This window comes from Lepidochelys olivacea, assembly GCF_965140295.1.
Source record: "Lepidochelys olivacea isolate rLepOli2 genome assembly, chromosome: 5".
NCBI classification, from domain to species: Eukaryota; Metazoa; Chordata; order Testudines; family Cheloniidae; genus Lepidochelys; species Lepidochelys olivacea.
Window position 1 is genome coordinate 133,291,367 of NC_140415.1, and position 26,224 is coordinate 133,317,590.

At 48.6% G+C, this 26,224-nt stretch overlaps 1 protein-coding gene across 3 annotated transcripts in view; it reads right to left on the reverse strand.

The window, feature by feature from the left end:
• The window catches only part of ABCA1 (ATP binding cassette subfamily A member 1), a 136,631-nt gene extending 117,859 nt beyond the window's left edge, over window positions 1-18,772 (reverse strand). Inside the window, exon 1 of one of the 3 annotated variants that reach the window (XM_084628773.1) lies at window positions 18,639-18,772. The gene's annotated coding sequence lies outside the window, so the exon portion shown is untranslated. Of the gene's footprint in view, window positions 1-371; window positions 388-18,638 lie in introns of those variants that run through there. The other 2 variants (XM_084628775.1, XM_084628774.1) reach the window with 2 other exon arrangements.
• Between the last annotated feature and the right edge of the window lie 7,452 nt (window positions 18,773-26,224).

Below are 26,224 nucleotides of genomic sequence, written 5' to 3' on the forward strand. Positions count from 1 at the left end.
GCTTTGTGTGTATATAAAGAGATCTTCTACACTTTCCACGGTATGCATCCGATGAAGTGAGCTGTAACTCATGAAAGCTTATGCTCAAATAAATTGGTTAGTCTCTAAGGTGCCACAAGTACTCTTTTTCTTTTCGCAAATACAGACTAACACAGCTATTACTCTGAAACCTGTCATTTTCTCATAATGTAACTACCAAAACCAATTAAACCAAACTGCTGTTATACCAAATCCCTAGGGTGACCACGGTGTTGTAGGACAACAGTACTGTTTAACACTAGCAAATGAGCAGGAGAACACGAGAAGAGGCTCCCTATAACCACCACCAAACATGGATCTAAGAGAAGTGATCAATCTCATCCCATAGTCACCTCAGTATATTGTCAGGATAGGTCCATTTACATCACTGGATTCTCCAGGATCTAGAAGTGTTCTTTATCCACAGCTGCCCCTCTCCACAGTCAGAAAATGCCTCGGTGCTCTGTGCAAAGGGAATGCCTCACTCTAGATTCCCTCTCGTTGGACAACTCCGCCTGGGACGTTCCAGCCGCACATACATCTGGTGCGTGGCACTCTGAGACATGCTAAAAACGAGGTGTTGACAGGCTCTGCAGAACATCCAAAGGGAAAAATCTGGCCTCTGACGAGGTCAAAGGACAAGCTTTGGCCTCCAAGGACTCCCCTCAAACACCTCCCACCAACAGCATGCTCGCTTTCCTGCTTGATAACAGAGCCACGTGGCAACCTCTCTGTGACGTATCCAAGTGAAATATTTCAAACTGCAACAAAACATAACCCAGAAAAGAAACTAAGGAACATTACCGTCCCCTCTACCCACTCATCGCTGCAGGGTATCCAAAAGCATTTTCTTTACAAGACTCTGAGCAAACAGACATGGATTCTCTGTGATCACTAACAGTACAAAGATGACTCTAGTGAAATGTCCCAGCAACTACACAGAACTCTTGTTTTTCCAAGCATTTGCCACACAGTCACCATCCCTGGGCCATGAATCCATGATTCCCCCCTTTCCTAATTCCCATTGTAGTACAGCAAAAAGGATTCATCCCTTTCTTGCATAGGGCCTAATCTTGCACCCATTAAGCAAACAAAAGTTTACAACTGAGCTTACCCTAGATTCGTTTGCTCTAGTACTCAGTTCAGAGGCAGTATCGAAATTCAAGCAATCATTTATGGGATGCTTCTGCTGAGAACTAATCACTAGATAGTTGGGATAATCCACTTCAGTGGAAAACCTGAGGCCTGGAATGGGAGCAGGATGTCCCACATGACAACAGGCAAATCCCATGCCCAACTGTCCAAAGCCCAGCACTTGGAATCTGGAGGCAAAACAGCAAGAACTGACTTTGTTAGGAGCAAGAGATTCAATCAGCTGAGTGTAACTGGACAGTGGGAAGTCTGGGCCAAAAATCCATAGGATGGACAAAGCCAGGACTTCCCAGATAAACTAGAGGGTGCTACATGTGTTATTCCAAACTGTGCACACCTGTTCACGTCCACCTCTCAGTCATCTACAACTACTAATCCGATGACTACATACAGAGACATCCTGAGTATCTGTCAGACATCAACAGAGATTGGGCAAAACACTTCTGTGCATGCCTAAAGCTGGCTCTGATTTTAACTGACTTGAGAGGCTGACAGAGCTCATTCATTTGTGACATAATCTAGGTAGCTCCCCAAATTCACTACTAATGCATCAGAAAATTCTAGTGGGTAAGAATCTCTTCAGAAGGCTCTTACCCTTAGCCTCCTTCAGATATTTCAGACATTTGTTTTTCCAGCGGTCAAAGGACGAGAATTAAACCACCACCTATGGGAAGATCCTTGCTATAGAAGACACTAATAGGTCACCTAGAGTTGAAAGTCCATCAGCATTTCCACCCTAACCTATTCTGATGGGTTTTCAGCACAGCTGTAAAAATCCAGGCCAACTTGCAATGGAGAAGTGCAATGCTACAACAGAGTTCAGCCAGTTTCAGCAGGGACTTTGCCTTCCCCCTTCCAGTAATATTTTGTGAGCCATTAGTACATACCATGAACCCTAAAAGTACTAAATGCAGGAGTGGAGGCATGCAAGTAAACTTTTGTTCTATGCATTCACTACTATAGGCTAAATTCTCTTGGTGTAAACTGAGGCCACCCTATTGAAGTCAATGGATAGCCACACATTGACACCAACAGACAATTTGGTCCTTTCAATCTATGGCATAATTTGTTTTTAATATATCCCATATTCTCCAACAAGACAGCAAGAAGTCCCTTTACTGTGGCAGATGGTGCTGTCTGGAGTGAGCTTTATTGGGCACCGCTGTCCTACATACACCTCACCACAATGCATAGAACTTACTATTGCAAGTAATCCAGCTATTCCCACATGCAAGAATCAACAGGAACAGGCCAGCAGAAAAGATTCTGTGATGTATCTGCATAACCTTCATTTTCATACCCACTTAAGAGACATGAGCTCAACTGCCAGCTCTGTCACAAGCTCCCTGGACGTCCTTGGGCAAGTCACTTCTCTTTCAGTTCCCTCAATGAGACATCAGGATAATTCTTCCTTTGGTTGTCTTGCCTATTTAGGATTGTAAAACCTTCAGGACAGACACTGTCTCTTACTAAGTGGCTGTATGGCACCTAGCATAATTGCAGTTGGAGCCTTTAGGTCCTACCAAAATTCAAATAAGAACTGATTGCTACTTGGAGCATGGAACTGGGCTGTGACTGCACTCTGGAGCAGTGTTATTTCTATGCAGAGCAGTCTCTGCACAGAGCCCAGTCATATTAGCAGATACAAGGGAGGGCTGAGAACAATCTAAGGTCTCTGCTAAAGAACAAGCAAGAGCAGATCTAATGGTCAGGAGGCCCCTTTGCATTTGATCACAGGAAAACACAACAAGACTCTTAATCCAGAACCAACTGTGGTGCGGGAGGTTATTCTCTATCCTCAAAGAATAGAGTGTGTATTGAATTTTATGTGAATAATTTGGCAGAGAATACTCTGCCTAAGCTCATGCACAACTCCATGGGTTCGGCTGTGCACATCACTATTCTGATACCTAGCCGAGGGGAGGATGAGAAGACAGCTCTCTGGCCACTTGTCTGTACAGGGTGCAGTCTGCCCTACCAGCAATTGGCTGAATATCATCCACATGCACTGAAAAAATCCACAGGAGGGAGCCAGGTGAGAGAAATTTGTAAGTTTCCCCCTCACAGCATCCCCCAGATTAATCCATTGGGTGTGGGGGTGTTAACCCCCCAATCACCAAATTAGTGAGTGGTTCATGTCACAGCTCCAGGCAACTGCACTTGTTTTCTCCCTCTGTGGCCTGCCCAGGATACCATAGGATCCCAGCTCCTCATTCATCATTAACTCTTGGGTGGAGACCCACATTTCCAGGCTGCCCAGCTCCCTGCCTACACTGATATTTGCAGCAAGGCATCGTCTGCATGTTGCTTTCCCTCCAGACTCTATGAACAGTTCAATGGCCCACAGTTATAAGTTACTACACAGCCCTTTCTAACAAGCAAGCATGCTTATTCTTAAGATGAAAGCATTCGAGAAAAATACATTAAAAACTATAAAAATCCTACACGCATGCTAAAAAGCTGATCGGAGATCACCTTAACTTCAGCCTCGGACTCTGGTACCTGTTATGAGTTTGGAAGATCTGGTGTCAGATCTTCCAAACTCACAACAGGGTTCTCTCTGTGGTTACAAGTTCATAACTGTTTCAGATTAAGGAACAGAACCCTGACAGGGCAGCTCAGCTGATTTCTTTATAGAGAAATCACTCCTGAAGTGCCAGATGAGAATGGACTTTTGGAACCAAAAGAAGTGGTTTGCCTGGGGAATGGCTAAGGGACAGTGAATGCAAATACCCCTCCTGCAGTTATGCACAACCCCATCTTTTTGTAGCTTAACCCAAAAGGTCTCCAAAGAATATTGCAGGAAATTGCCAAATCTGTCACAGTGCAGCCGACAGAACCAATGGATCTCAGACAATCTGCACGGGCCCAGAGCAGTCTGTCAAATGCCTCTGCTCTGGGTCAGGGCTATATGGCCCCTCTCAGATGCTTATTTAGCACAGGTCTAATGCAACTGTATGGTCAGGGCTCCCTTTATGCCTTAACTCTCCATAGGCAAAGTTCTATTGCCTGAATAGAGGAGTAGGAACTGCATATAAGAAAATGCAGCCTGATGCCAGCTGTTACCCTTTCACTGTTATCCATGCCCTTTCCCCAGTTTGTTCCCTATACCTCTGTCTGTTGAGTGGCTCTCCAACCCTACAGAGGGACAGGAGAGATTTCAGAGCAGAGGCCCCCATCTGCACATGCCATCTGAGGGATGATCCAGCAGCGCAGCGGAAATCATTAATTTTAGCAATAAACTATCACAATGGACCATCTGTGCCATAAGAGCTGCAGGTGCATTGACAGCAAAAGGTGTGCTTCTCTTCGCCCTTTATTACTGGCACAACACTCCTGCACTGCTCTGAAGCAGAGTGTTCCAAAGTGCCTCTAAGCCAGTCGGACAGGAGTCCCCAACACCAGACCCAGTCCGAAGAGAAAGCTGCATTTTACAGATTTAGAATTTAAACCGAGAAAAAAAGCTGCAGTGGCAGAGAATCCACCCCTGCCTCTCTTCCCTCCCCCTTCCACTCCTGGTGTCTGTACTCAGCAAACATACAACAGCCTTCAAAAGATCTATCTGCAAACATTGCAGCTGTTTGCTCTAGGACAGGGAAAGACCTTTCCTCTAGAAAATAAATCACTATTTAGACAGGAAACATAGCAAACTAATCAAATCCCAGGGGATCCAGATGTTTCAGAATATTGATAATGGGCTACTGAGCCTTTAACCTACAGACAGCTGTGACCAACAGCGGTTACCAGCTGATGGGAGTTCAGTGGCCCATGTTAAATAACTTCAGGGGCCTCAGTCCAGTGGTTAGCGGGCAAGAATCCACAACCGTAACCACTACAGCTGGCAGCTCTCCAGAGGCCAAGGACTGAGGGGCCATGGAGACTGACATGGTTACACCAGGACAAGTTTGAAGCACGCTGGCTGGACAGCGTGGGTTTGCACTGCCACTCCCAGTGCTGTCCCTGATGACAGCCGCCTGAGTTATCTATTCAGCCTCTTGCATGAGCAGGGAGGATCAAACGCAGAGCCCACTGAAATAAATGGTTGGCTTCATCGGCTTTGGATCAGGTTCCAAAATGAATCAAACCAAACCAGAGTAGCCATAAAAACAATTCAAGAGCAGGAGAAAATGCCTTGCAGGGAGAGATTTAAAGAGCTCAGCCTGTTTAGCTTAAGAAGATTGAGAAGTGACTTCACTACAATGTACAAGTACCTTCTCCTGGGGAGAAGAAGATACTGAGGGTTAAGGGGCTCTTCAATCTAGCAGACAAAGGCACAAGAAATCAATGGCTGAAAGCTCAAAGCACACATTTTTATCTGGCTTATTTCCAATTTGAATTTAACCATGATAGTGATTAACCATTAGAACAAGCTACCAAGGGAAACAGTCAAGTCTCCATCTCTGATGCCTTTCTGGAAGTTATGCTTTAGCCAAACACAAGTTACTGGGTTCAACATAAGGGTAATTGGGTGAAATTTAATGGCCCGTCAGATACCGGACTAAATGAACTAATGGTCCCTTCTGGCTTTAAATTCTGATTCAATGCATAAAATGTCTTATTTACTTTCCTTTAAGCAATTCCAGGTTGGATTTGATAAATAATCACAACAAATCCTGTGTCTTGGCAGGGGGTTAGACCAGATGACCCTTGTGGTCCCTTCTAACCCTGCGATTCTATGATTAGCTTTGCAAAGCCCTTACTTGTAGTATTGTGGTAATGCTAGAGCTCCCCACCTAGTGGGCCAGGTGCTCTACACATAAATAGCAAGAGACCATCCCTGCCACGAAGAGTTAACACTCTGAATAAACTAGCCAAAGAAAGTGCTATTATCCCCATTTTGCAGATGGAGAACCGAGGCACAGAGAGATTAAGGCCTCAAGCCTCAGAAGTGTTTAGGTGTTTAACTCCTACTGGAGTCCATAGGAGTTATGTGCCTAAATACTTCTGGGGATCTGGGCCTAAGTGACTTTTCCAAGGTCACATAAGGCACCTGCCAGAGACCTGGGAACTATATGCAGCTCTCCTAAATCACAGCCTTCAACCTTAGCCATCTGCCTGCAAGCTCTTCAAATTAGACTTCAAATTCCAGTTTCTCCCAGCACAATGGGATATAGAGGGTAGCTTCCAACAAGTAACATAGCAATGTGCAGAAATCTGGAGAAAAGCTTATATTAAAACTAACAATTACAGTAAACTCTTCAACTTTAATTGGACCGGTGGACTTAAAGCAGACAACTTTAGGCTGAGTTCTGTTCAAGTCAAGTGAGAAAGGACAGCTAACAGCATGTGTACACAAGGTAAGCTCTCATTTGTATTGGTGCTAAAATAGTAATGAATTCCATAGCAAAGGTGTTTGTAAAATTCTTTGGGTCAACGACTACAGAGAGCTCTGAATGGTAGTATCTATTATGTGCTCAATAACAGCTCACACAAAGACTTGGAAACTCTTGAAGAACAACTTTCTTAAGTGTGCAGCTGTCAATTGGATTGGGCACTGGGGTTCTCCAAAACCCTTCTCTAGAAGTGCCACAGAATTGTCAATTTCCACCTGGAGGGCCAGTGGAGATGGGGAGTCAGGACCCAGTTTGACAAGTCAGTCAAACAAAGGTACTTTGATGGCAATAAAAAAAGATACTTGGTGCTTTTAAAACATCTTTCCTCCAATGAATTTGAGTCAAGTTACAGAGAGTTGTTAAAGCATCACTAGCCTTATTTTACAAGGTGGGAAACAGAGACACAGAAGTTAAGTGACTTACCCAGGATCATCCATTAAACCAGACGCAGAGCTGGGAATAGAATCAACAGACCCCACAGTTCTCAGTCTCCTGGTCTAAGTACTAGAAAGCACTGCAGCATGCTGAAGTAGCATAACAGTATCAGCTGTAGATAAAACAAGGAGTCCTTGTGGCACCTTAGAGGCTAACAAATTTATCTGGGCATAAGCTTTTATGGGCTAAAACCCACTTCATCAGATGCATGCAGTGGAAGATACAGTAGAAAGATGATACATATTTTAACAGTAGGGGGAAATTAGCATGGTGAAATTAGTTTTTGTAGTGACCCATCCACTTCCAGTCTTTATTCAAGCCTAATTTGATGGTGTCCAGTTTGCAAATTAATTCCAGTTCTGCAGTTTCTCATTGGAAGTTTTTGAAGTTTTTTGTTGAATTGCCATTTAAGTCTGTTATTGAGTGACCAGGGAGGTCTCCTACTGGTTTTTGACTGTTGTAATTCCTGATGTCAGATTTGTGTCCATTTATTCTTTTGCAAAGAGAATGTCTGGTTTGGCCAATGTACATGGCAGAAGGGCATTGCTGGCACATGGCGGCATATATCACATTGGTAGATGTGCAGGTGAACAAGCCTGTGATGGTGTGGCTGATGTGGTTAGGTCCTATGAAGGTGTCCCTTGAATAGATGTGGACAGAGTTGGCAACGGGCATTGTTGCAAGGATAGGTTCCTGGGTTAGTGTTTTTGTTGTGCAGTGTGTAGTTGCTGGTGAGTATTTGCTTCAGGTTGTGGGGGCTGTCTGTAAGCGAGGGCTGTCCTGTCTCCCAAGATCTGAGAGTGAGGGATCATCTTTCAGGATAGATTGTACATCCTTGATGCACTGGAGAGGTTTTAGTTGGGGGCTGTAGGTGATGGCTAGCCACATTCTGTTACTTTCTTTGTTGGGCCTGTCCTGAAATAGGTGACTTCTGGGTACTCTTCTGGCTCTGTCAATCTGTTTCTTCACTTCAGCAGGCGGGTACTGTAGTTTTAAGAATGCTTGATAGAGATCTTGTAGGTGTTCGTCTCTGTCTGAGGGATTGGAGCAAATGCGGTCGTATCTTTGAGCTTGGCTGTAGACAATGGATCATGTGGTGTGGTCTGGATGAAAGCTGGAGGCATGTAGGTAAAGACTGGGAGTGGATGGGTCACTACAGAAAACTAAAAACTAATTTCCCCATGCTAATTTCTCCCTTCTGTTACTCAGACCTTCTTGTGAACTGTTTGAAATGAGCCACCCTGATTACCACTACAAAAGTGATTTTTTGTCCTATTGATAATAGCCCACTTTAATTGAATTGTCTCCTTAGAACTGGCCTCCACCCTCCCACTGGGAAAGGCAACTCCCATCTTTTCATGTACTGTTGTATGCATCTTCCTATGGTATTTTCCACTCCATGCATCTGATGAAGTGGGTTTTTAGCCCACAAAAGCTTATGCCCAAATAGATGTGTTAGTCTCTAAGGTGCCACAAGGACTCCTCATTGTTTTTGCTGATACAGACTAACACAGCTGCCCCTCTGAAAGCTGTAGATAAGAGCTGTGAACCTACAACCCTCTAGCTGCGGCACAGGACTGCTATCAACTGAACCCTACAGTCACTGGAAAACAGCTCTTTCAGAATTCCCAAACACTAGCTTCTATATCGCTCAGGGTTTCCAATTAGGCAAACCCATTCCCCATTTCCTATACAGCCTTAAAACTTCAGTCTGCAAGAGCTCCTCTCCAGCTGAAATCACTGGTTTATATTTGCAGCTCTCCTTTTTGCAGCGCAACCAGGGAACTGCTGACTCAGCAGACAATAGGGAAGCATTTAATCACACAATAATTACTCTTCGTTGATAGTTATGGGCAAGATCCTCAGCTAATTTACATCATTTCATGTCAGCTAACAATCTGGCCCTACGTGTGTTAATAAACAGATCCAAGTCTTGTTCTCTAACACTTAATAAAAACAAATTCATGTTTTAACCAAGAATAAAGTGATTTGCCTGCCATCTAAATAAATGAAAGCAGCTTGAAATTGGCTGTAGACTACTAAAAAAGGAAAGATAAAGCTTTGTGCTCACCTGCAGTGTGTATGGTAATTTTCTTTATCCCCAACTCTTACCAGTTGGGAAGTTTACAACATGACAAAATAAGAAGTTACTTAAATAATCTCAGTTCACATAGTGATTCAGTCTCTCAATATTCAATATCTTCATAAATGATCTGGAGGATGGTGTGGATTGCACTCTCAGCAAATTTGCGGATGATACTAAACTGGGAGGAGTGGTAGATACGCTGGAGAGGAGGGATAGGATACAGAAGGACCTAGACAAATTGGAGGATTGGGCCAAAAGAAATCTGATGAGGTTCAACAAGGATAAGTGCAGGGTCCTGCACTTAGGATGGAAGAACCCAATGCACAGCTACAGACTAGGGACCGAATGGCTAGGCAGCAGTTCTGCAGAAAAGGACCTAGGGGTGACAGTGGATGAGAAGCTGGATATGAGTCAGCAGTGTGCCCTTGTTGCCAAGAAGGCCAATGGCATTTTGGGATGTATAAGTAGGAGCATAGCGAGCAGATCGAGGGACGTGATCGTTCCCCTCTATTTGACATTGAGGAGGCCTCATCTGGAGTACTGTGTCCAGTTTTGGGCCCCACACTTCAAGAAGGATGTGGATAAATTGGAGAGAGTCCATCGAAGGGCAACAAAAATGATTAGGGGTCTGGAACACATGACTTCTGAGGAGAGGCTGAGGGAGCTGGGATTGTTTAGCCTGCAGAAGAGAAGAATGAGGGGGGGATTTGATAGCTGCTTTCAACTACCTGAAAGGGGGTTCCAAAGAGGATGGCTCTAGACTGTTCTCAATGGTAGCAGATGACAGAACGAGGAGTAATGGTCTCAAGTTGCAGTGGGGGAGGTTTTGATTGGATATTAGGAAAAACTTTTTCACTAAGAGGGTGGTGAAACACTGGAATGCGTTACCTAGGGAGGTGGTAGAATCTCCTTCCTTAGAGGTTTTTAAGGTCAGGCTTGACAAAGCCCTGGCTGGGATGATTTAACTGGGAATTGGTCCTGCTTCAAGCAGGGGGTTGGACTAGATGACCTTCTGGGGTCCCTTCCAACCCTGATATTCTATGATTCTCTGGTCTAAACAAAACTCCTTGGCTTGATGCCCATATCACTTTAAATAGGATCCCTTCAGGATACATATGCCCAGTGAAAGTGAGTAAGGGCCACGAGGGGAGGAGGAATGTAGTGAGCAGGGGGCAGGGACTCAAGGAAGGGGCAGGGCTAGGGTGTTCGGTTTTGTGCGATTAGAAAGTTGGCAGCCCTAACCACTGGGTTACTAGTACCTCCAGGTCTTCTTTTGAGGATGCCCTTATTGCTATATAGCGGTTTCTCACCTTTTCCTTTTGGGATCTTCCTGCGGACGCGGCACATCGGTGGGTTGAGGGCTGGCCCCTGGTGCCACCTGACTTCCCCTTCAAAGGGACTTGTAGTTCCAAAAGATGCTCAGCATACTCTTAGGTAACCCTCAGAGCAGCCCCTGACCCTATTAAATCCTCAGGTACTCCATATTTCCTCAGCACTGGTGTAAGCATCCTCCTGTCCACTGTGTCATATGCCTTTTCTAGCTCTGTAGAATCCCAAACACAGTCCTGGTGGTACTTAGACACTTCTCTCTCATGTGCCAAATTACAAACAAGGGATCTGTGGTTCCTCATTTTTTCCTAAAACCCAACTGTTCTTGTTCAAGGAGGGGTTCCACCACCCTCCTAGTCCTGACATCCAAGGTGTATTCAGTAGCTTTACCCCATGTGCCAGTACCTCTATCCCTCAATAGTTTCCACAGTCATTGATGCTTCCTTTTTTGTATACAGGCATCAGGATAGACTTGCGCCAATCTTTGGAAATTTTCTTGTCTCGCCATATGGCTTTAACCACTCTGTTCATCCATTTTGTGCCTCTCTTGCCCAAGGCTTTCACCAGATCCAGCATCACAGCTCTCTGCCTTACTAGGCTTTATTATCTGGACTGCAGGTCTCACCTATTCCTCCATTAGGTCAGGCTCAGGCACCACGCTAGGATCACATGTTGGCAACTCTGCCAACGATTTGCCTCATTTAAAAAAGACTATCAAAGGATTGTTTACACGTGTTTACAATACCATCCTCCATTTGTTTGCCTCATTTTTGCAGTGATACAGATCTTTTTGCAAGTCAGCTGTGGGTAGTTTAAACACTCAGTGTACAAGAAATCTAGGACGTTCTCTTGGGCCTTCTTCACTGCCTGTTGGCAGCTCACTTGCTTCTTTGTATTTGCTTTCACTAGCACTCAACAGGTTAATTCCTCTCTCTTTAAGTACCATTTTCTTGTTTCAGTTGCTATCTGCACATCAGTCCACCACTGCTCCTCTCCCGCTTGGTTTTCCCCATCTGCATCATCCACAAACCATGTTCTTTGGTGGTAGTTCCACCCTTCAGCCAATGCCAAATCTTTTCCCGGATACTTCACTCCACTAGTGAAAACAAATGCAGCTCCAATGGGATCGAAGGAGTTGTACTTGCAGACATCATTGAACTTAAAATATTACACCCCAAATGAAATTCGTTAACCTATCATGCACATTCCGAAAGCCACTAGAAAGACGAACTGGCTGAGATATTGAAGCTCTATTATAAACTAAACTGGCTGTCCTAAACTAAAAGGCCAAAATCTAGTTTATTCTCTGTGCCAGGTAAACATAGGGAAAGGGAGGTTCCAATCTGCCAAGAGACAAAATCAAATAAGATAGTCAATTAATCAGTCAGTGCCAAAGATCCAGAGCCCATATTAGCTGAAAATCTCTCTTTTTACTGCCAATGAATGTGCTGGTCTCTGTAGCAGGATCTGAAAAGAGTAGTACACATCCTACTGAAACCAGAATTGAAGAACTTGGGCTCTGCTCAGCCTTGATCTCACAGTAACTCTGTTCTAAAAGAGCCAATGTATCAGCCACAAAAATTGCACAATCCTGATAAAAATCGACTTCTGCAACTGATGGTGCACATTCAGACTGCAGTATTAGGTGCAGGCTTCACCCACTTAAGTTCAAACATCAGTCATTTTTGTTTTGGGCTTTGCTCTCTGGGACCAATATGCCACAAACTATCCTAGGTCAACTGCAGTAACTAGCGGCAAACACATCGTTTTCTGGTGAAGAGGGAATACTTTAGTGGTGTTTCTGGGATTCACCAACACTACCAATAATTTGTCAGTTACATTTGTGGGGATAAATTCTGCTCTTAAGCAAACCACACAATTCCATTTAAGTCAGTCCACGAGCATGGGTGTCACCCTGGATAAGAATCACTGAACTCACCAGGAGTAAGAGACCAAGAAATGGTTCCAGAGCAATGGAAAAGTGGCATCAGTGTCACAATAGCAAAGCCTGGTGACCTAAGGGACTGTAAGTGGCAAGGGGCTACACACCTTTCTCCTTGCAGTATCCTCTTAAGCAGGATAGGGGAAGTGGCTGAGACAAAACTAGAGGGAAGAGCAGTCTAGATTGACCCAGAAGATCCCGTATCGACCAGATTTCCCTCTTAAGAATGATCTTGGAAAAGAGCATCCAATGGCAAAAAGCCACTTATCATAAACTTCACAGATGTCAAGAAAGCATTCAACATTACAGTTCACTCTGGAACATCCTGAAGTGCGGTGGTATGCCAACAAAACCAGTTCTCATCCAGGCTTTCTATCAAGGTGCAGCTCACACAGTTGAAGTAAACTGCGTCTGGCTTGAGCGAACAGTTCAAGAGACACTGGCATAAACAACCATGTATTCTCTCACCTCTACCATCTGGCACTGGTATTGACTTCATTATGAGAAAAAAAGTGTAGACAAATACAACAGTCATCACATGGCCCAACAGGGCACTAAGAACATCTGCCATAACAGGTGTGCCATTGGGCAGCTGGAGGAACATGCAAAAGGCTCCAACAGAAAGAATCCCTCCATCAGACAAGACCCAGACAGGGAAAACTTATGGGACTTAACAGAGGGCCTACTAAAAGTAGCCCAGGATAGACAGGGATGGCGGAGTTTTGTTCAAGCCCTAAGCTACATCCCATGGCTCAGGAAGGATTCAGATTCAGAAAAGAGCAGAATTTTCTCCATTAACTTTAAAGACTAAACACTGGCTCAGGACAATTTGTTTTACTTACAATACATAAAATTCCTCTTATACAGAATACATGATATAACCTTGTTTTTCTAATACACACTTCAATTTTTGGAGTTTAGGGTTTTATTTTCACACACAAAATATAGAGAGAGGTGAAAAGTCCAAGTTTGGTCAATTAAAAACAATGTTGCTTCAATACTGCTTTCTTTTTGAACTACACAATTCTGTGTCTATGCAGAAGGACTGTGAGGTTCAAAAGGGAGGGAAACCCATTACAGAATACCAGTATAAACTACCAGATGGAGGAGAAAGACAAAGAATTGGCTTCAAAAATGAAAATACACATAATGGTCAAGCATTTACAAGTTGTTAAGAAGGAGACTGTTTGTTTTAACAGAAAAATAGGCTCCATCCATTTTAAATACTGAGAGCAAGATATCCTTAGTTGGTTGAGTTGGCAATGCTCCAATGAAGTCAAAGGAGCTAACCTGGTCTGTATCTGCTGAGGATCTGGCCTATGCATGTCTGGGTACTGCAATAAATCCAGACTGTACCATGTGTGACTGGGATTGAGGAGAAGGATCTAGAATGTAGCACTAGTGAAATGATGACATGAACCTGGGATGGAGGCTCTGGAAAAAGAACAAAGAGGACAGAAATGAAAGGGGGGGGGAAGGCTTCAGGGACAGTAAGAGGTAGTCTGGGGGAATGGGAAGACATCAAGAGAAGAGGAGGTGGTGTCCATCCCCTGTAAACAAACAGGGATTAAAGGTAAAACCCTGACTCCACTGAAGTCAATGGAAAAAACCCCTAGACAGCAAGAATTGCCAACAGTTTAATGGGGCAAATAATAATTAAAAACACATTGTATTTAAAAAGGAAGACAATTGGTCAACAGGAAGGGAAACATTTTTCTTGCAAAGAAACCGTTTTGAGACACTTCTTTTTTAGGTTAAAAAGGCAGAGTTATGTAATTACAGGACAAGGTCAGTTCTGTTAGTGGTCACTTTGACCTTTTAGAGCTACCTGTTGAAGGCCACGTGGAAGCTGGTTGACAATCAGGCCTTAGTTTGTGCCCCCACAAACAGATGGGCCGAAGTTACTGCTCCCACAACAAATGGTAGGTAGGGGTGGGAGTTTGGGCCTAACTCTGCTCCCACTGAAATCAACCAGGTGAAACTCTTGACTTCAGTGACAGCAGAGCTAGGCCAAGGCTGAGAGCTTTGGAAAATTCCATGCGAGCAGTTTATTAATATTTGCATCCACAGATACAGATGCAGCTTTGTGCAGGCACAGAAAGTACCTGCAAGAGCAGAGTTCCTTTTGGAGAACTTGGGCCTTAAACTCAGCAAGACGACATGGACACAAAGATCTCCCCAACCGCTGTCCTCAAGGAGATACACCCCTCCTCCCCCCACTGAGATATGCAGCTCTCCCAATTCTGAGAAACACTGCACTCTCATGTGTGTCTGGCATATTGTCAGCCCTTAACTTTAATATTATTTGTATTGTGACAGCCAGAAGCCCTAATTGAGCTCCCCATCATGCTAGGCACTGCACAGATCAGCGGGTGGGATTGAACCTGGGACCTCTGGAACTTAGTGCATGAGCCTCTACTGCATAAACTAAAAGCCAACTGGCTGTTAGTGAAGGCTGTAAAGCAGACTCAATCTCTCTAAATCAGTGCTCACCAACAAGTCAATTGCAATCTCCAGTGGTAGAACGTGGCTGCCCCTAAGGCAGGCTCCCTGCCTACCCTGGCCCCACACCACTCCCGGAAGTGGCCAGCCCGACCCTGGCAGTAGGGCTCTCCCTCCATGCACTGCCCCTGCAGCTCCCATTGGCCGGGAGAGCTGTGGGGGTGCTGCTTGCAGAGAGGGGCAGAGCCCAGAGCCATGTGACCCCCCCCACCCCCAGCTAAAGCTGTAGAGCAGACTCATCCTCTCTTAGTGATCTCAGTGCCAATAGAGGGGACAGAACACCACAACCAAGAAGTGTGTGGGTTATACATACACACAGTAAGACAGTTCCTGCCCCCAAAACCTTATAGTTTAAATACAAGATAAACTGCCAGGATTGTTAATTAGTACAAAATTTAGTGAGAGGTTTTTGGGGTGATACTCCACAAGTTATTTCACCTGGGACAAATGATCATCTGAGGGTAATAACTTTTGGTCACTTACAAATCTTTTCTAGGGCACCACTAACTTGGTGTCTCAGTTAGACAAGAAAACCAGATTTCCTTTGAAATGCTCTCTGGACTCTGGTCAGAGGCCCGGGCTTTGTTTGCTTATTCCCAAAGAATATACCTTTCAGTCTAGCCCAAACTGGTACAGTCTTGGAGCTACTCTTCTTTTTTCCTGTCTAATGCCAACTGTTCCCTAATGAAGTTAACAGAATGCAAAATGGTTCTTTATTGGATTTAGCTAGCATTCTTCTAAGCAGCACTCCCACAGAAAATAACTAACGGGCATAAGAAGTCAGCTTGAATGTGGATATTTATCCTGTTTAAACTACAGGCTCTGATGTTCATTCCTATTGTAATCTTTAATCCACTGCTCAGAAGAATAAAGTGCTCTGAGTGTTCTTTATCAGTCCATGATGTTAGGCGTTTTGTCAGAAAAACTGCATCAACAGTTTTCCATCCTACCCTGCCTCAGTCCTTGAGACAAGATCACAGATCTTCGTCCAATGACAAATGCTTTAAAAAAAGGTAGAATTAGCCTTTTTAAAACCTACCCATAACAGAACACAGAAAAAAGTCTATGAACATATTCCATCAATAACAGGGACATGGTGACATTAACATTCTTTTAATGTCCTGCATTTTCAGAGGACTTACTGTGTGACCAAGAAAAGTCGACTGAAGTTCAGAAGTATGGCTAAAGTCTGGAATGTATTTTTAATATTATTGCTCTCTTTTGCAAGATCAATAATACATATCTAATGTATATTCTTAACATATTCTGCAACTACATACATGCTGGGTATCTACACACAAGAATAGATTACAATAAAATGCAAGTTCCACAGTCAAATTCTCAGCTGATGTAAGCTAGCAGAGCTCCGCTGAAGTCGATGGAGCTCTGCCAGTTTACACCAAGAGAAAATTTGGTCTCTAGCATCACCACAAAAAGTAAGAAAATCTGGAGGTAAAGTAAAAGATTAGGACTGATTCTGCTCTCACTCACACCAAGATAAATCAAAAACAACAGTCGATGTCAATGAAGTTACATGGAGTTTGATCAGTCATGCCCTTTGTGCCTAACTCCTCATTTAGGGGTGAAGTTCCAACCCTGTGCCAGTTGTTAATGAAACATCATGAAAATTAAAGCACATCTGTTTTCTACTGTGACTAGTGTTGGGTCGTACATAGGATCCACTGCTGTACAGTGTATGCTGTGCTGTTTGGGTTTTAGTATTTTAATTTATTAATGTGGCCAGATTTTCAAGAAATCTCAGTTTCCATTTAGGCCCCAGTTCAACAAAGCACTTAAGCACGCACTGGCTTACCTGATTCACCCCACCTGAGAATCTGCCCTAAACGTTTCCCTGAGGTTAACACATTTTGTATTTCGGTTAAAACTATATTTTGAGTCTTTGATTTTTTATTTTTATTTATGTTTTTAAGATCATTGTAAACAAACAAGAATTTGGAAATGTTCATTTGCATTTTTATACATTATCTGTGCTAGAACCAAAAGGAATTTTTGGTGAAAAAAATGTCAGTGGTTTTCAAGTTGCAACTTGAATCTTGTTGCTTTATTTTGACACTTTTTAAAAAAAATTTACACTCCATGGAAAACCAAACATCAGTGTTTATAAGAGGCTGATAATAGGTTATAGTGTACCAATTTAGGGTAATCAGCTATAACGTAGAAACAAAGGGATGTAACACTCCCTTAAAGTTTCCGGCGCTCACAAAGTAGTCCTGGGACAGATTTTGATCTTGTATGCACCTGGAGTAACTCCACTGACTTTAATGGACTGACATTGCTGTAGCGGAGATCCGATTCTGACCCATCCGGCTTTCACATATCACAGTGGAGGAATAAATGCAGGGAGCATGAACTATGTACCCCACAAGAACACCTAAAGAAAGTGAACGACGCTGTCCAGAAGACTAGAAAGCCCGCCCCTCCTCCCAAGCCCTCCTTGCTATTCTGCACAGACACGCTCCGGCGCCAGGGCGCTGCGCCCCCGCTCCAGGCGAAGCCGGGGAAGGCGCCAGGGCGCTGCGCCCCCGCTCCAGGCGAAGCCGGGGAAGGCGCCAGGGCGCTGCGCCCCCGCTCCAGGCGAAGCCGGGGAAGGCGCCAGGGCGCTGCGCCCCCGCTCCAGGCGAAGCCGGGGAAGGCGCCAGGGCGCTGCGCCCCCGCTCCAGGCGAAGCCGGGGAAGGCGCCAGGGCGCTGCGCCCCCGCTCCAGGCGAAGCCGGGGAAGGCGCCAGGGCGCTGCGCCCCCGCTCCAGGCGAAGCCGGGGAAGGCGCCAGGGCGCTGCGCCCCCGCTCCAGGCGAAGCCGGGGAAGGCGCCAGGGCGCTGCGCCCCCGCTCCAGGCGAAGCCGGGGAAGGCGCCAGGGCGCTGCGCCCCCGCTCCAGGCGAAGCCGGGGAAGGCGCCAGGGCGCTGCGCCCCCGCTCCAGGCGAAGCCGGGGAAGGCGCCAGGGCGCTGCGCCCCCGCTCCAGGCGAAGCCGGGGAAGGCGCCAGGGCGCTGCGCCCCCGCTCCAGGCGAAGCCGGGGAAGGCGCCAGGGCGCTGCGCCCCCGCTCCAGGCGAAGCCGGGGAAGGCGCCAGGGCGCTGCGCCCCCGCTCCAGGCGAAGCCGGGGAAGGCGCCAGGGCGCTGCGCCCCCGCTCCAGGCGAAGCCGGGGAAGGCGCCAGGGCGCTGCGCCCCCGCTCCAGGCGAAGCCGGGGAAGGCGCCAGGGCGCTGCGCCCCCGCTCCAGGCTGTGTCTCCATCCCCCCCCCCCTCTTTCGCGGGAGCCCGTCCGTCTTTCTTCTCGCACAGAACCGCGCTGCCTCGGGGCGGGACGCTCGCCTGCAAGAGCCCCGTGTCTCCCTTCCGGGCGAGGGGCCGGTCTCCCGGCGAGAGCCGCCTGGGCAGCCCGGCCAGGATGCGGCCGCCCCGGGTTAGGTCGCGGAGGAAGCGGCGCTGGCAGGCCCGGGGTTACTCGCGGTCAGCGCGAGCGGATGGGGCCGGGCTCCCCCCCGGAGGTCCCGGGCCGGCGCGGCGAGCCGGGGCTCGAGCTGGCGAGCCGGGGGCTAGCGCGGGAGCGATGCCCAGCCGGGGCACTGCGTTTCAGGGAGCAGAAGCGAGCAAACAGCTGGAAAGACACGGGCGAGGGAGAGAGCCGGGGGAAGGGGAAGCCCCGTGTCCCGTGGGGCCAAGGGGAGACGGGGGCTGCCCCAGAAGGAGCGGGGGGCGCGGAGAGGGGCGACCCCGCAAACAGAGCTCTAGAGGCGCCGCTCCCGGCGCAGCCCAGCCCGGAGACCCCCCAGCCTCTCCAGGAATCGCCCCCAGGGCAGCAAGCGCCGGCCGAGCCCTACCTGGCTGTCGCGGTGGCCTCCCGGCTGCGCGGAGCCCCCTACCCCGAGCGCTGAGCTGCGCGGCCGCCCCGACCCGCCGCTGTCCCGCTCGCCGCTGCTGCGAAGCCGGGGACTCGAACCCGCGGCGCCTTTTATAGCTGGCCCTAGCCGCGCCGCGAGGTTATTGTCGGTCAAACGCGGCTCCCGCCTGCGGCTGTTTATGTCGGGCCGTCACTCACCCGCGGCACGTGGAGACCCGGCCCGCCTCTTAAAAGGGCGATGCGCGCCACCGGCGGGCCCCGGCCGCGCTGCCTCCAGCGCAGCTGGGCACCCTGGGGCGGGGGGCTCGAGCCACCAGCTGCCGCTGCAGCTGCAGCAGCGCTACCGGGCAAGCGGCCGGTCACCCCGCCCGCAGCCCCGCCCCGCCCGCGCGTGCGTGGCCTCCTAGCCTGCCCCGAGTAGCTGGCCAGCAGCGGGGAGTCCCCCTGGTTATCAGGGGTTCTCCACCCCACTCGCCAGAGGGTTTCAAAGGGTCCCCTGATGGCTCCTGTGCCCGGGGGCCAGCTGGGCTCGCCGCCCTGCTCCGGGCATTGCAACCTCTGGGGGCCCAGCACCGACTTCCTGATTTCCCTGGGGGTGCTCAACCCCCACTCTGCCCAGGGCGCCGCCCCCACGCCACTCCTTCCCCCAGGGACCCACCCCTCCCTCCTGCCCCAGCTACAGCCCCACCTTGCCTCTTCCCACCACCTTCCCCCCCTCCCCCAAGCACACCCTTCCCGCCTCTTCCCGCCCCCTCTCCCCCCAGGGCCTGCTGTTGAACAGCTGCTCGGCGGCAGGCAGGAGGCATGGGGGCGGGGGTGGGAGCTGAGCGGCAGGGCCCTCTTTGTGTTCCGCGGGTGCTCCAGCCCGGGACGCTCACCGAGTTAGCGCCTATGGTCCCCGCGCCACTCAGGCTCGGCCCAGCCGTCAGGACGAGGAGAGCCTGGGTAGGCCAAACCTGACGGACGGGCACTGCGAGCCCGTGAGCCAGGTCACAACTCTGCTCAGACGGGGGAGGCCAAACCTGAGCAGCGCTGTGGCTCCAGGGTGGCAATGCCTGGAGCAGAGAGCCGGGCCCAGCCAGCCCCACAGCCCTGGAGCTGCCGCCTGGGGTGAATGCCTGGCAGAGCCCAGCCCTCCTGGGACGCAGGACCTGACTGAAACCACCCCAGGGCCCTCCACCCCCAGACTATTTACTAGGTCATAACAGTCTATAAACATTTACAAATCAGTCCTGTGCCCAAAAAGCAGGGCTGGCCTTACGATGAGGCAAACTGAGGCAGCCGCCTCAGGTGCAAGACTGGGGCGGGGGCGCCACTAGGACCCAGAGTTTCAAAGTTTTGGCCCAAGCGAGGGGGCACGGGGGCATCATTTGAGCTCCCCTCTTCAGGTGCCAAAATGTTGTGGGCCGGCCCTACCGGAAAGGTTGAGAATCACTGTTCTAGCAAAGGGTCTAGGCCTCACTGGGTGAGTTTCTCTCGCTGGGCCCTGTTATGATGGTCAAAATGACCCTTTCTGCCTTAAAATCCATCTCTATTCCCTCTCCTCCATGAACAAGGCAAGGGATAACACCCAGCAAAAGGTGCAGTTACTCTGGATATCTGTGTGTGTCTTAGAGGAGTTGTGAGCAGAGCTGGAGGGAGGAATGATTTGGGGGGGGGGGGCTTTTAATATATTTCTTTATGAGCAAATGAGCCACTAGTATCCATGGGATCTTAATATTAATTGGGCATATTCAGGCAACTGCCAGTTGTCTTATAAAGTCTGTAAACTTGGATGTTTTATAAAGTTGAGTATGAATGGTTGTTTATCCAAACATTCATGCCAGAAGTTAGTTGATGTAAGGAGGGTCTGAATGAATTCTCCCCTGACAGCTAGCTGGTCGGGGGAGAGACTGTAGGAGCAAACTGTATTTACATGAACACAATCCTACTCTGCTTAGATATCCAGCAGATAGAGTGATGTTACTCAAAGTAATCAACTTTGGCTGGTGTTAGGTTACAAACAGTGATGAGCTGTCAAAATCTTAACAATGGGTTTCCTCCTTACCCCACAAGAGGGTTGTTGCTCACCCCCGCACCCCGGGACTCCTGCCCCATCCAACCCCCCCGCGTTCCTTGATGCCCCCCCAGGACCCCTGCCCCATCCACCCCTGACTGCCCCCAGAACAGGGCAGGAGGGTCTCGTGGGCCACTGCAGTGGGTGCCCAGCCCACCCCACCCCTAAGAGCCAGAGGGACCTGCCGGGGCGCAAGGTGCGGAGTCCCAGAGGTGCTTACCTGGGGCAGCTCCCAGGAAGCATCCGGCAGGTCCCTCTGGCTTCTAGGGGCGGAGAAGCACAGCTCAGGGTGGGGCAGGGGGAGCGGCCACTCCCCAACGGATCACATCAAAAGTGGAGCCTTAGGCTCCGGGGCTAGAGCACCCATGGGGAAAATTTGGTGTGTGCAGAGCACCCACCAGCAGCTCCCCATCCTGCACCTGGCCCCAGCTCACCTCACCGCCACCCCGCTCTGCTTCTCCACCCCCCCACTCCCGGCTTCCCGCAAATCGGCTGTTCGCACGGGAAGCCAGGGAGGGCTGAGAAGCAGGCGGCGGCTTCACACTCAGGCCGAGGATGGCGGAAGTGAGCTGGGGCGGGGAGCGGTTCCCCTGTGCGCCCCCCGGGTTACCTGCTGCGGCGTGGGCGGCCCTCCTTCCGCCCCCCCCCCAGCTCACCTCCGCCTCCCTGGGCCTGCGCGGGAAGCCGTGGCCTGCTTCTCAGCCCACCCCGGCTTCCCGCGCGAACAGCTGATTCACGGGAAGCCGGGGGGGGCGGAGAAGCAGAGTGGGGTGGCGCATTCAGGGGAGGAGGCGGAGGTGGAGCGGAGGTGAGCTGGGGCCGGGAGTGGGGTGGGGAGCTGCCGGTGGGTGCTCTGCACCCACCAGATTTTCCCCTTGGGTGCTCTAGGGCTGGAGCACCCATGGAGTCAGCGCCTAAGGCGCCACTTTTGGCCGGTTAAATTTAGAAGCCCTTTTAGAACCGGTTCTCCCTCATGGAACAACCAGCTCTAAAAAGGCTTCTAAATTTAACAACCGGTTCTAGCGAACTGGTGCGAACTGGCTCCAGCTCACCACTGGTTACAAATCATTTTAGTACTGAATGCAGGGGTAGTGAAATGCTGTTATTAATGTTGTTGTCATTATTATATGAATAAAGGGAAGCAGAACTGTGCTTAACCTGTCCCAAACTAGGTGGTCACCCTCAGCTGAAAGGGCCTCATTAAGCCAGGGGCTCCAATGCCAGAGAAAGTAAAGGGAGGGGAGACAGGTATCCCAGTCAGAAGGTGTGGACTGTTCCCAAGGGTGCTGGTCTGGTTTAACCTGTTCTTTCCCACTGTTCAAAGAGAACTAAATACGCTTTATTAGGAGCCTCTGTTATTTAAAATGCTCAGTCAGAGCTGAAATCACTTGTGGTGGGACCCAGTTTCTGCCCAGTCTGCAAAGAGCTAAAAATCACTAAGAGACTGACCTGGAGAGGTCACAGCAGAGAGGCAGGTAGAAGCAGAAGGGAACTGAAGCGGCAGGAGAGGCCAGCCAGAGCAAGTGCTCAGATGGCAGAGCAAGCCAGGTGTCTTCTTCCCCAGGTGGGAGGTGACCTCACACGCACGCACCTCTGAACCCTGGGTCCTCCCTGACCAAGGGCAATCACTGCGAGTGGGGCATGGTCGGGGTGAAAGTAGGCCCGTACAGGCTGCTATGGTGTTCCGGCCCGAAGCTGGTACCGGCCCGTATCCAGCCGATGTTACAATGCTGCCGCAGCGAAGGACCCTTCTTCGAGTGCCTCCATGGCAGTGCTTTAGCGTCATTGTGCCCCCCCCCGCCACCAACAGCCAGGGGGCAAAAGGAGCAGCTGCCCCGGGACCAGTGATTTAAAAGGGCCAGGGGCTCGCTGCTACCGCAGCACTTTTAAATCGCCGCCGAGGCCAGGCAGCATGAATGGGCTGGCTGGGGGAGGCTGACCCCCAGACCTGCCCCTTTCCCCCAAGGCTCCGCCCCTTCCGGGGGGGGCCGGAGCCAGGCCCCATACTGGTAAGTGTTCCATATTGCTTTCACCCCTGGGTATGGTGAAGGAGCAGAGGGGGGCACAGTAAAGGAACTGTGGTTGTAGAACTCAAGAACAGGAGACGGAAGGCTCTGCCCCACGCACTCTGGGGTGGGCATCCCGCTCACAGTTTTATGCTTATGAATCCTGCTTGTGACATTTTCCCTAATGAACGTTGGGTGACTTCTTTCATTAAAAGTTTCTTTTCTACACTCAGACTCTGTAGCACAGAGTGGGGAATTATTGCCTCTCAGAGGTGCCTCGGGCTCGTGTGTAATTTTCCCAGGTTACTGGGTGGGAGCTCGAACCAGTTCTATGTTGTATTGTTGAAAAGGAACCCTTAGATATTGAACCCGGCCCTGGTTGCTGCCAGCTCCCTCTGGCAGAAGGGTGACATTATTAATAATTTGTTATGCTCCTTTCAAAAAAATCTTGGAGTTTCTACACCCACATTTGCATTTGTTTAGCTAAACCAGTGCAAACCCCAAAATGGAAACTTCTTTTGATTTGAATGGTTTATTTTGGTGTTGCATGACCCTGTCCCTAGTCAGCTTCAGCGAAACCAAAATGTGACGGTCTTCACTACAGTCAAACCTCAAGGTGGGCAGTTGGGAATTAGTTACCTTGCTTTACTCAATAGAGCACGACAACGCTGCAGAGTAGCAGGCAAGTTCTGCATGACTGCAGCCATGCCTTCATCCAGCCTGGCATGGTATCCACACCCCAGAGAAATCTGAGTGTGTACCCAATGGTTTGTAATGCCCCAGTTTGCTGAGACACTGCTTTCACAGGCTGTTCCCTCCACAGACTGTGTGCAGAAATGGTCTAGGCTGAGGAAATTCCTGTTGGCAAGGTCTTGGCAAGACCAAAGCTGGTGTGCTGTTACCTCCTTGTGCTCAAAGCCTACTTTAAACTGAAGTAAGAGCATCTCCACAGCCTTCTACCCTGGTTTAACTATTTTTTGAACAACACCTTCAGTTATACCAATGCAACTTTGGGTGTAAAGGAGCCTTCTGGTTAGTGGAAACAAACCAGGAGTGAAATCCTGGCCCTGTGAAGTCCATGGGAATTTTGCCATTGACTTCAATAGGGTCACGATTTCACCCCATGTTACTTATTGTAGGTAACAAAGCATGAATGGCAAAAGTTAGCAGTGCACCAACAACCCATCGGCTGCAAGTTGTTTGTCCAACTAATATTTATGAATAGGTCAGGAAGCAATTGGGAAGAAAAAGAAAAAAGGCTAAACTCATGTGCAGAATTATTTGCGGTGCATAATTTGACCAGCTCTAGTTGTAAGACATAGAGTCAACATTTTTTTTCAGCCCTTGGGAAATGTGCTTGATTACCTAGTTTATTGTACGAGGGGGCAGCTCCTGAGCTGGTGTAAATTGTTACAGCTCCGTTATTACCCCAGCTTTCTCCTTCTGCAATGCCTACTGATATATCACTATTAGAAAGAGGGTCTCAAAAGCTGCTGGAGCATAGGCTGTGCCTGTGTATTGTGAATTTTTCCACCAAAAATTCTATATGGTAAAAACATTTAATGCACAAGAGATAAGAAGTTCTAAATTAGGGTTCCCACTGCAGATCCATTGCTCATATGTAGTAAAGTCTTTTGCATTACTGCACATGCTATTAATATGAGCAATCTGGCTGGTGGGAACAGAATCTGAATCTCCGGATTTCTGTGTGTTTCAATGCTCAGCCATAAAGTCACATTAACTTTTAACCTCTTTCATTCTTTAAAGAAAAATCAGGAGACTGAAGTGAGTGATCACACCCTGAAATAGACTCTCAAGAGATTACAGTGATCCCGCTTTAAAATAAAATTAGCCACGTGAGCCTCAAATATACCAAATAAATGTGCATACTCACGTATGCAATGTATAGGGTCACACACTGAATTCAACACAAAAGGTATAACTAAGTAGAATTATGCCAAACTATGTAATCTCAAAGAATAAATTAAATCAATGGGATTGAATGGATCCACTTCTGGATAGAATTTGATTCTCTGGCCATGTTCTGATATCCGTTCCATCACTGCGATTGCAGAGTAACTCCATTCATCTCAATGCTTTGGATTTATACCAGTGAAATGGAGATCAAAATCTGTACTGAGTATTAAATCCACAGCAGATTTGAAGTTAACCCTAGTACCTTTTTCAGTACTGGGAGGTGGAGCAGGTCAGAACTCACAAGAGGAGTCAGTTATGATCCATTCCACCTTCCTCTTCCAAGAGCCCAACAATTCTCCCTCAGCATGACCAACCACCTGCAGGCCTGGGCCAGCATGGGGCAGACAGCAGGCACTGGCCAGCAGCAGGAAGAAACGGACATGGAGGCAGCAGCATGAGTGAGAGGGGAGACAGGGCTAGAGGAGGAAGATGGGTGAGGTGCTTGAGGCTAGACAGTTGCTCAGGATGCTTGTGTTGTGGTAGTTAGTGGGATGGGAAAGTGAAATCTTCTGAGGGTCGCAGAAGAGAGCTCATTTGATAGAGCGGAACAGGAGGCAATAGATGTGGGAAAGGAGGCCGGGCACTTGCTGCATGGAAAAATAAGCGTATTCATCCTTAATGCTCTAAGGGGTAAGCCATGGGGGAACTCTCCAGGCATGTTCCCAAAACTTTATGCAGTAGGATCAATGTTACACTCAAGGCCTGATCCAAAGTCCATTTGGAATCAGTGAGAGTCTTTCCATTGACTTCAGTGGGCTTTAGATCAGGCGTTTAGTATCTTCCTATGAATCGAATCGTGGAAGTCAACGAATGGCTACGCAGGTGGTGTCGGAGAGAAGGCTTTGGATTCTTTGACCATGGGGTGGTGTTCCATGAAGGAGGAGTGCTGGGCAGAGACGGGCTCCATCTTACGAAGAGAGGGAAGAGCATCTTTGCCAGCAGGCTGGCTAACCTAGTGAGGAGGGCTTTAAACTAGGTTCACCGGGGGAAGGAGACCAAAGCCCTGAGGTAAGTGGGAAAGCGGGATACCGGGAGGAAGCACAGGCAGGAATGTCTGTGACGGGAGGGCTCCTGCCTCATACTGGGAATGAGGGGCGATCAACAGGTTATCTCAAGTGCTTATATACAAATGCACAAAGCCTTGGAAACAAGCAGGGAGAACTGGAGGTCCTGGTGATGTCAAGGAACTATGACGTGATTGGAATAACAGAGACTTGGTGGGATAACTCACATGACTGGAGTACTGTCATGGATGGTTATAAACTGTTCAGGAAGGACAGGCAGGGCAGAAAAGGTGGGGGAGTAGCACTGTATGTAAGGGAGCAGTATGACTGCTCAGAGCTCCGGTACGAAACTGTAGAAAAACCTGAGTGTCTCTGGATTAAGTTTAGAAGTGTGTGCAACAAGAGTGATGTAGTGGTGGGAGTCTGCTATAGACCACCGGACCAGGGGGATGAGGTAGATGAGGCTTTCTTCCGGCAGCTCGTGGAAGCTACTAGATCGCATGCCCTGATTCTCATGGGTGAC